The sequence below is a fragment of the Schistocerca gregaria genome, chromosome X (assembly GCF_023897955.1).
Source record: "Schistocerca gregaria isolate iqSchGreg1 chromosome X, iqSchGreg1.2, whole genome shotgun sequence".
NCBI classification, from domain to species: domain Eukaryota; kingdom Metazoa; phylum Arthropoda; class Insecta; order Orthoptera; family Acrididae; genus Schistocerca; species Schistocerca gregaria.
The window spans coordinates 507,692,257-507,703,439 of NC_064931.1; positions in this window are offsets into that span (position 1 = coordinate 507,692,257).

The following is an 11,183-nucleotide window of genomic DNA, read 5'->3' on the forward strand; positions in this document are numbered from 1 at the left end:
TGTTAACGATTGTGGACGCATAATGTTGTAGAGGCTTACTGACCTCCAGAGTTTGAACATAGTACACTCACGAGTCAACGGTGTTGTGATAATGTACTCATTTAGGGGTGCATTCGGTCCTGACTTCATTTTTATGAATGTTAATATGCGACCTCATCGAACAGCGCTTTTGGAGGAGGTCTTGAACGAGAAGATATTCGTCAAATGAACTGGCCTGCCCGTTCCCCTCCAACTTGAATCCTGTCAAGCGCGTTTGGGGTACTTTCGGCAGACGTATTGCAGCACGTCTACATGTACTAACGACCAGCCAGTGAACGTCAACTGCTCTGACGGAGAAATGGAACGTCCTTCCACCAGAAATCGTTAACAACCTTCCGGCCAGTATGGGAGCACGTTGCTGAGCGTGAATTGATGTACATGGCATCACAAACCCTATTTACAACAAGGTCCCGCCTTTAGTAATGTCCGTGGGACCATCGTGAATCACGGTGACTTCAGTGTAACTATTGTCTTTGAATAAAAGTGTCGTTTGTGTTCGTATCCTTGCGTATTTCTTTCAGTTTCCCTCTGTACTGTACTGTAGCAGTTTTTTCTGTGTATGGCCCAAGTATCATCGAACTATGTTACTTGGCAGTGCAACTTTATGCGATATCTCCTTTCGTCCTTATGTTTCGCAAGCCAGTCTAGTAACAAGATTCGAGGGATGTTCAGTAAGTAATGCCACAATGGTTTTACTGAAAGCGGGTTGGTTTTCTTTAGGTTTCCAGTTCACCATATTGCGCCCCTCTATATTGGCTACCAAAACCTATTTTTCAGCATAATCTCAATTCAGTGCGACGGCCCTACGCCATCTTAATGGGAGGGCTTGTATCAGCTCATGGTACCACACTAGAGGTCGACGTCGGAGCCACCGTCCTGCTACATCAATAATCTCACCCATTATCCATTTACTGCTTCCCGCAGAAAGCATCCTTCATTAGGCCAACCAGATGAAAGTCAGAAGGTGCGAGATTCGGGCTGTACTGTGGATAATGGAGAACTGTACAACGAAATTTTGTGAACTCCTCTCGGGTGCGCAGATTTGTGGACACCTTGCGTTGTCACGGTGAAGGAGAAGTCGGTGAGCATTTTTGTGGTGACGCACTTGCTGGAGTCGTTTCTTAAATTTTCTGAGGGTAGCACAATTTACTCGGAGGTGATAGTTCCATCAAGAGGGAGAACAACAAACTGAATAACCCCTCCAGACTCCTAGAAGACCGTCACCATGACTTTACAGAATGAGGTTGCGGGTTTGAACTTAGGAGAGGTGGTGTGGCGCCACTCCACGGATGCCGTTTTGTTTCCGGTTGGAAGTGATGAACCCACATTTCATCGCCTGTGACGATGTTCGACAAAAATCAGCCTCGCAAAGCGCAAGCAAATCCGCACAGGTGGTCCTTCGTTGGTCTTTATGGTCTTCTGTTTGACGACGAGGAACCCAGCGGGCACACACCTTTGAATACCTAACTGGCGGAGGAATGTGTCAGCACTAGCAACAGAGACGTCCAGTTGCGTAGCGAGGCGTTTCACGGTGATCTGTCGATCACCTCGAATAAGAGGATCCGCGCGTTCCAACATTGCAGAAGGCACAGTTGACGTCTCGCCCAACGGCTCACCGGGCTTTATCTCACTGCCAGGCCTCTGGAGACTTTCTTCAAGAGCCTATGAATATCTTCACAAATTGTTCAAATGACTCTGAGCACTATGGGACTTAACACCTGAGGTCATCAGTCCCCTAGAACCTAGAACTACGTAAACCTAACTAACTTAAGGACATCACACACATCCATGCCTGATGCAGGATTCGAACCTGCGACCGTAGCGGTCGCGTGGTTCCAGACTGAAGCGCCTAGAACCACTCGGCCACACCGGCCGGCTGAATATCTTGAATGTTTCGTTTTTCCGCGAAAAGAAACTCAATGATAGCTCTCTGCTTGGAACGCTCCTCCATCACAGACACCATTTTGAAGGATACGTATAGCTCCGCCACCGATCGGAACTTCATGAACCTATAGGGCTGAAGCAAGAATATTGCACGATGTTCCACAAAAATACTGCATTTTTGAACCGAAAGTGACCCGGAAAAAAGTGTCTTGCATTACTTACTGAACGCCCCTCGTATCAGCGTCAAAAACCACTGTCCCGCCGTTAGTGCAAGTGGTCCAACAAACGTCAGCGCTATTGTGCCATATGTAATCAAATGTTCACTTTGCCCACTGATACATGCTATAAAGCGATTCTGCACAGACAATACCGCGACAAAGCCCCGTGTTAGACGTCATTTTATGTCCAATGGAACAAGTTTACTGTTTATTAAGACTTGGGGTAACCTCTGGCATTGTTTAGTAGAGAAAAACACAAAACACAGCATGGCTATGTGTAGGTCTCTGACTAAGAACTGAACGTAAATGTATATCTGAAAGTAAATGAACTAAAATATAATCTCTCCAGTGGTCACAGGCTGCTTTCTCTCTAGTAAGGCATCATATATAAACCGTCACAATTCGTAAACAAACGCGGTGTCTAGAAGCTAACAGTCCTCTCTCGGGCATGGGTGTGTGTGTTTGTCCTTAGGATAATTTAGCTTAAGTAGTGTGTAAGCTTAGGGACTGATAACATTAGCAGTAAGTCCCATAAGATTTCACACGCATTTGAACATTTTTGAACCCCGGCCGGCAACACGACGTAAACACTATTTCCAAGTTCGAAGACCATATAGCAAAACGAAAATATTATTTTGGTGCAGGTCTTAAAACACTTGGTTCTACAGATGAATAGGCACACAAATCCTTTCCTCAATTTTATATTACTTTCAATTTGCACCCATTTATGTAATTAGGTGAAATGTTGAAAACATTAAATGTAATAATTACGTTGTCAACACTGGTCATATTTACATGTAAATAACAGTTAGGTTGAGATTTAGACACAAAGGATGAAAGGAGTGACAGAAGAAGAGTAAAGTTTTGGTTGTGCCAGAGCTTTATGTTTTTTTAAAATACTTACACCTATTACACGTTATAAATAAGCAAATTTTGGAGTAACATATTGATACGTAATTAAATTACATAGGATGTGTTACTACAGAGAAAGGAGCCTGTGACCACTGAAGGCGCTATTTTAGTTAACTTTTACATTTACATTTACGTTTACTCCTTAGTGAATATACTATATTCTGAAGTAGTGTTTCGCTCTTACTCTACTGGACAGTGCCACAGGTTACGCCAAAGTCGTAACACAACACACACGTGCGATATTATGCATAAATAGACCTACAGATGGAGGTTCAAACCTTTGAAACGCTGTTGTCGAAACAAATAAACAGTGACTAGTAGCAGTAAACTTCTTGTTTCGCTCGATATCAATAACAGCCGCGGTAAACCCTGAGATAAAGTGTTCTCATTTAAAAACATTCCATGTCTTTAGGAGCAGTCGGTGTTTCCCTGTAGACCTCTTGCTTTAATTTTTCCCTCAGATAAAAGATAAGACGTGTTAAGTCTAGTGGACGTACAAGCTTCTATGACTTTTGCGAACGATCGATCCAACTCGATCTCTTAGTGTTCTGGGACGTCTTCCAATAATTGGAGTAGCATACCTGCCAGGTACTGCAGATCAATAAAATAGAGATAAACGATGCGATTCTTGAAAAATACATATAGGCTGATCTAGGTCGTTGTTTATCCACTTTTATCATCCAGTGTGGATCTTCAATTGACCCGTTGTGGATATGGGAATGATTTATTTTCCCCGTAGTTTGTCAACGATCCATCATCTGCAAACAACGTCATGCACAGGAACGAAGCACGAGTTTGCACCTTTCGTAGACGCCATTCGCAGAACTATTATCTATTTTGAAAGTCATTTCCATAAAGCAGTGATGGAATGAAGCATGAAAAGGATGAAATGCGTCGAAATGTAGTATTCGCAGAACCTTTTTATGTCCCTCGCATACTCAAACTGATTCGTAATGCGCCGTGTACGTCATTTCTGTTAAAAAATTAATTGCGGTTTCTCATCGGTTGCTTTTATTTAACGTTGGTGTATTTTACTCATCGCCAACTACTTGATGACACCCTTTCCCATTAGATCACCGACAGGCTGCGCTAGTATTTGGCTGGGTAACCGTCTAGGTTTGCCGCGCGGGATTAGCCGAGCGGTCTTTGGCGCTGCAGTCATGGACTGTGCGGCTGGTCTCGGTGGAGGTTCGAGTCCTCCCTCGGCCATGGGAGGACTTAAGTCAGGAACGTGCAGTAGGTGGTGTAGCACTTAGCAACCCCATCAGTCAAACAAATCAGTAGGAGCTTGCACTGTACGTGCTTGAGGATTGCCCTGCAAAATGATGGTCAAGTGCTGCAGAAAGTGTCATCACCTCTGCCTCTAAGATGGTCGTAGGTTGTGTTCCACAAATGAACAGCATAGAGACGGAAGTGATGACACTTTTTGCAGGACATGGCCTACTGCACTCCCCTGACTTAAGCCCTCGTGAGTTCAACTCGATTTCTAAACTGAAGGTAACACTTAGTGGCATTCGGTTCAGAACTGCTACAAATTCGTCGGGCAATAGACCGCACCGCTCGAACTGTCAACACAACTGGCACTGCTAGGAGTATCATACGACTTCCACATCGCTGGCAACGGGCTATACACAATGCTGGTGACTACTTTGATGGTCAGTAAAACTATGGAACACGTATCTATTTTGTATGAGCTGTAAATAAATAGTTGCCACTATTAAAGTTCCAAACCTGGTACTACTCTTCCTGCAAAATAGTGGAAGTTTCAGGAAACGATGGTGGACGCGTACAGGGAACACGCAACATTTTCTCAAAAGTACTCCACAAAATCTCAATGGTGACTGTTGTGGCCAGGAAAGATGCGGCAATCCACCCCAGCGCTCACAACATCAGCCGTGGACGATGGGATCTGTGTGAACTGGGCACTCCCGTCTTGCAACACAGCATCACCATTGTGAAACGAACATCCTACAATGGAAATGACCTGATCAGCCAAAATGGTTATATAATTCTTGGCAGTAAATGGATGCAGAGTAACTATGAGGTGCATGGATTACCACGATATGGCTACCAAAATCATAAAGGAATCCTCACCATGTTTCACCCTAGGGACGTAAAATCGGCCAGAAGTTGGAAACAGTGTGAAACAAGACTCATATGAACAAATGAGTTTCTTCCATTCCTCCGTACTCCAGTTTTTATGGCTTCGTCACCACGTTTTTCAGTTACGGAAATCTGCATCACTGATGAGTGGTTTTGGAATTCCACCTCACAACGCAATTCCCTGCTTTTGTAGCTCTTCTCGTGGTGCTTTTTTTGTGTTGACAGCATTCGGGAGTGCAATATCCAGTTCTGCTGTGTCTTTTTCAGCTGTTATCCACTTGTTTTTGTCGCAATCATCTCCAACGATCGTCTGTCACGATCGCTCAACACGCTCCAATGCCTTCAAGCGGATGATGTTTTTCACTTTTCCTGTATGTCGTGTAAATCTTCGATGCGGTGTCTCTTGAATGATCGAAAACTTCGGCTCCCTTGTTTTTGGAAGTATTCACACCGATCACAGAAAATTTGTCCTTTTTCGAATTCACTTAGCTTCGACATACACAGAAGTGACAAAACTCATGGGGTACCTCCAAATATCATGTCAGACCTCTTTTGACCGGTCTAGAACAGCAATTCGACGTGGCATGGACTCAACAAGTCGTAGGAAATCCCATGCAGAAATACTGAGCCATGATGCCTGACATTTCCAGTCCGTGATCACTTCAGCTGGAGCAAAGGACACACACTGTTACGGAGCCTTCACCAGCCTGTACAGTGCCTTGTTGACAACTTGGGTCCATGGCTTCGTGAGGTCTGCGCAACACTTTAACCCTAACATCAGCTTTTACCAACTGCAATCTGGACGCATTTGACCAGGTCAGGGTTTTCCAGTCGTCTAGGAACCAACTGATATGGTTACGAGCCCAAGAGAGGCGCTGCAGGCGATGTGCTGATAGTAAAGGCACTCCCGTCGGTCGTCTGCTCTGCCATAGACCATTAAACGCAAATCCCCCCCCCCCCCCCTCACCGTCCTAACTGATATGTTCGTCGTACGTCCCACATAGATTCCTGTGGTTATTTCACGAAGTGTCGCTAGTCTGTTAGCACAGACAACTCTACGCAAATGCCGCTGCCCTCGGTCTTCAGTGAAGGCCGTCAGTCGCTGCTTTGTCTGTGGTGAGCAGTAATGCCTGAAATTTGGTATTCTCGGTGCGCTCTTGACACTGTGGTTCTCGGAATATTGAATTCCCTAACGACTTCCGAAATGGGATGTCCCAGGCGTCTAGCTCCATCTACCTTTCCGCGTTCAAAGTCTGTTAATTCCCATTATGCGACCGTAATCTCGTCGAAAACCTTTCCAGAAGACTCACCTGAGAACAAATGACAGCTCCGCCAATGCACTGCTCTTGTATATCTTGTGTATGGAATACCACCGCCGTCTGTATGTGTGCTATCGCTATCCCATGGCTTCTGTCACCTTAGTGCCATGCACTCACAAGTATACTGGACACTGTTCTGACCACGGCTGACGCTTCCAAAGGCTTCAGAACTTTGTACAAATGCCGTTCGTCTACATCTACATCTACATGCTTACTCTGCAAGTCAGATTTAAGTGCTTGGCAGAGGGTTCATCGAACCACAATCATACTATCTCTCTCCCATTTCACTCCCGAACAGCGCGCGGGGAAAACGAACACTTAAACCTTTCTGTTCGAGCTCTGATTTCTCTTATTTTATTTTGATGATCATTCCTACCTATGTAGGTTGAGCTCAACAAAATATTTTCGCATTCGGAAGAGAAAGTTGGTGACTGAAATTTCGTAAATAGATCTCGCCGCGACGAAAAATGTCTTTGGTTTAATGACTTCCATCCCGACTCGCGTATCATACCTGCCACACTCTCTCCCCTGTTACGTGATAATACAAAACGATCTGCCCTTTTTGCACCCTTTCTTTGTCCTCCGTCAATCCCACCTGGTAAGGATCCCACAGCAATATTCTAACACAGAGGACGAACGAGTATAGTGTAAGCTGTCTCTTTAGTGGACTTGTTGCATCTTCTAAGTGTCCTGCCAATGAAACGCAACCTTTGGCTCGCCTTCCCCACAATATTATCCATGGTCTTTCCAACTGAAGTTGTTCGTAATTTTAACACCCAGGTACTTAGTTGAATTGACAGCCTTTAGAATTGTACTATTTATCGAGAATCGAATTCCAACTGATTTCTTTTGGAACTCATGTGGATCACCTCACACTTTTCGTTATTTAGCGTCAACTGGCACCTGCCACACCAAACAGCAATCTTTTCTAAATCGCTTTGCAACTGATACTGGTCTTCGGATGACCTTACTAGACGGTAAATTACAGTATCATCTGCGAACAACCTAAGAGAGCTGCTCAGATTGTCACGCAGGTCATTTATATAGATCAGGAACAGCAGAGGTCCCAGGACGCTTCCCTGGGGAAGACCTGATATCACTTCAGTTTTACTCGATGATTTGCCGTCTATTACTACGAACTGCGACCTTCCTGACAGGAAATCACGAATACAGTCGCACAACTGAGAGATACCCCATAGGCCTGCAGCTTGATTAGAAGTCGCTTGTGAGGAACGGTGTCAAAAGCTTTCCGGAAATCTAGAAATACGGAATCAATTTGAGATCCCCTGTCGATAGTGGCCATTACTTCGTGCGAATAAAGAGCTAGCTGCGTTGCACAAGAACGATGTTTTCTGAAACCATGCTGATTACGTATCAATAGATCGTTCCCTTCGAGGTGATTCATAATGTTTGAATACAGCATATGCTCGATAACCCTATTGCAAACCCACATCAATGATATAGGTCTGTAGTTCGATGGATTACTCCTACTACCCTTCTTAAGCACTGGTGCGACCTTCCAATTTTCCAATCTGTACGTACATATCTATCGGTGAGCGAGCGGTTGTATATGATTGCTAAGTAGGGAGCTATTATATCAGCGTAATCTGAAAGGAACCTAATCGGTATACAATCTGGACCTGAAGACTTGCCCGTATCAAGCGATTTGAGTTGCTTCGCAACCCCTAAGGTATCTACTTCTAAGAAACTCATGCTAGCAGCTGTTCGTGTTTCAAATTCTGGAATATTCCATTCGTCTTCCTTGGTGAAGGAATTTCGGAGACCAGCGTTTAATGACGCCGCTTTAGCGGCACAGTCGTCGGTAACAGTACCATCGGCACTGTGCAGCGAAGGTATTGACTGCGTCTTGCCGCTTGTGTACTTTACACACGACCAGAATTTCTTCGGATTTTCTACCAAATTTAGAGACAATGTTTCGTTGTGGAACCTATTAAAGGCATCTCGCATTGAAGTCCGTGCCAAATTTCGCACGTCTGTAAATTTTAGCCAATCTTCGGGATTTCGCGTTCTTCTGAACTTCGCATGCTTTTTCCGTTGCCTCTGATACAGCGTTAGGACCTGTTTTGTGTACCATGGGGGATCAGTTCCATCTCTTGCCAATTTATGAGATATGAATCTCTCAATTGCTGTTGCTACTATATCTTTGAATTTGAGCCACATCTCGTCTACATTCGCATAGTCCGTTCGGAAGGAATGGAGATTGTCTTTTAGGAAGGCTTCTAGTGTAACTTTATCCGCTTTTTTAAATAAAATTATTTTGCGTGTGTTTCTGGTGGATTTGGAAGAAACGGTATTGAACCTAGCTACAACGACCTTGTGATCACTAATCCCTGTATCAGTCATGATGATCTCTATTAGCTCTGTATTCAATACAACAGTGGAACCCACAAGACTGGCTAGAATCTGAGCTTCCGCGTTGTTTTATCTTCTGTACAGCCCATCCATGTATGTGGGTATATGTGCATTCTTGCTAGCGGACGATACAAAAATGGTTCAAATAGCTCTGAGTAGTATCGGACATAACATCTGAGGTCATCAGTCCCCTAGAACTTAGAACTACTTAAACCTAACTAACCTGAGGACAACACTGACTGAAGCGCCTAGAACCGCTCGTCCACAGCGGCCGGCCGCTGACGATACAACTTGTCAGCGTTTACAGTACGGCGACAGCACTGCACCAACAGAGGAAATGCCTAAAGAACAACACATTCGAAACACCAAAACAAGAATCTACCGCTCTAAACTTTTTAATGGTAATTTCGATTAGAACATTAGTTCTGAATGTCTGTGACAGATTCCAGTACCGACGGCTGCAAATTGCTAGCAAATGTTGGTACTTCCATGTCAATATCGGGCTAATTTATCAGTGGAGAGAGCAGGTGATAGTCCCGCGTAATTGAAAAGCATCTCCCAACTTTTTTAAAAAGTTGAAACAGTGAAACCCGGGAATTTAATTTTTTATATTTTCAAATAAGTATTTCAGGCATAACATCAAAAATGGTGTGCAAACTGAACTACAAAAATGTTAAGCTTTGGGAAATGATTAGACAGAATGAGTTGATTTGTAGCTAACACGTTTTCTGGGTAACAAGTGGCTTAAACACGATTTAGATTGAGTAAATTTCCTGTAAATTTCACTGGCCAGAATGTAATGATCACCGACCTACTATCGATATAAACCCGTCCAGGCGACAGCAGCGTCATCTGGCGAGGAATGACTGATAGACACACACCCAGTGCTTGTAGTTGTCCATGTGTAGACTAGGGAAGGCGCGCAATTTATCTGAGTTTGACTGAGGGCAGATTCTGATGGCCCAGAAGCATTTCGGAAACTGCACGACTTCTCGTGTTTCCGAGGAATGTTGTTTCGCGTGTCTTCATCACTTGGAAAAACCAATGTGAGACAAGGCCCAGACGTCGTGTGGTTGTGCGGCCATCCCTCATTACAGATATCGGACGTCGTAGGCTGGGCAGACTGGTAAAACAGGAAAGACGCTGAATTGTGGCGAAACTAACATCAGACTTTAATGCTGGGCAGAGTACATGTGCGTCTGAACACAAAGTGCACCAAACACTGCTAAAGATTGGCTTCCGCATGTTCCAATGTTAACACCACGATATAGCAACTACGACTGAGATGAGAACGTGACCCTCTGCACTGGACGTTGGGGCAGTGTCAGAGCGTTGCATGGTCTGATGAGTCCCGATAGCTTATTCATCATGCCGATGGGAGGTTGCGAATCTGTCGCCTTTCAGGGCAACAACTCCTTGACACCTGTGCCGCAGGACGGAGACAAGCTGGCGGCGGTTCCATTATGATTTGGGGAACATTCACGTGGTCGTCCATGGGTCCAGTGGATCTCATGCAAGGTACCATAATAGCCAAGGAGTATCGTACACTGGTTGCAGATCACGTGCATCCCTTCTTGAATAACACGTTCCTCGACGGCAGTGGCATCTTTCAAGAAGATAATTCACGATGTTAAAAGGCCACAAGTGTGATGGAGTTGTTCGAGGAACACAGTGGTGGGTTCCAGTTGATGTGCTGCCCCTCCAACTTATCATATTTGAACCCAATCGAACACGCGTGTGGTGTGATCGATTTTGACGTCAGAGCTCATCGCACCCCTCCCCGGAATGTACGGAAATTAGGTGACAAGAGTGTGCAGATGTGGTACCGACTCCCCCCAGGGACCTACCAAGGCCTCATTGCTTTCATGCCGCGAAGGGTCGCCACTGTTATCCGTGCAAAAGGTGGACATACCGACTATTACGTAGGTGGTCATAATGTTCGGGGTGATCAGTGTATGTTGTAATATAAGTCAGGATCTGGCAGTCGCTCCTTCAGCAGAAGAAACACTAGTGCCACTGTTTCTATTACATCACTGAAGGTTCTGCGAGAATAACACTGCGGATTGCCGCACAGAGCTCTGTAGCTCAGATGAAAAATTATAAAATCGTTTAACTGCTCTCCTGTAATCACATGTTGCACGGTTTGCCCTCTTGGTTTGTGAGCTGAAGATCTCTTCCGACCACCCCACCCATCCCTCTTAAAAAGCTAGTGAAAGCCGTAATGAGATTTGATTTGGTGGTTTTAGAATCTACTTTGCCAACTGTGATCTCGATGCGCTTCACTATTGTTGTAATGCAGTCCATTACGACGTTAGTGCCTCACCAAGGATATTTT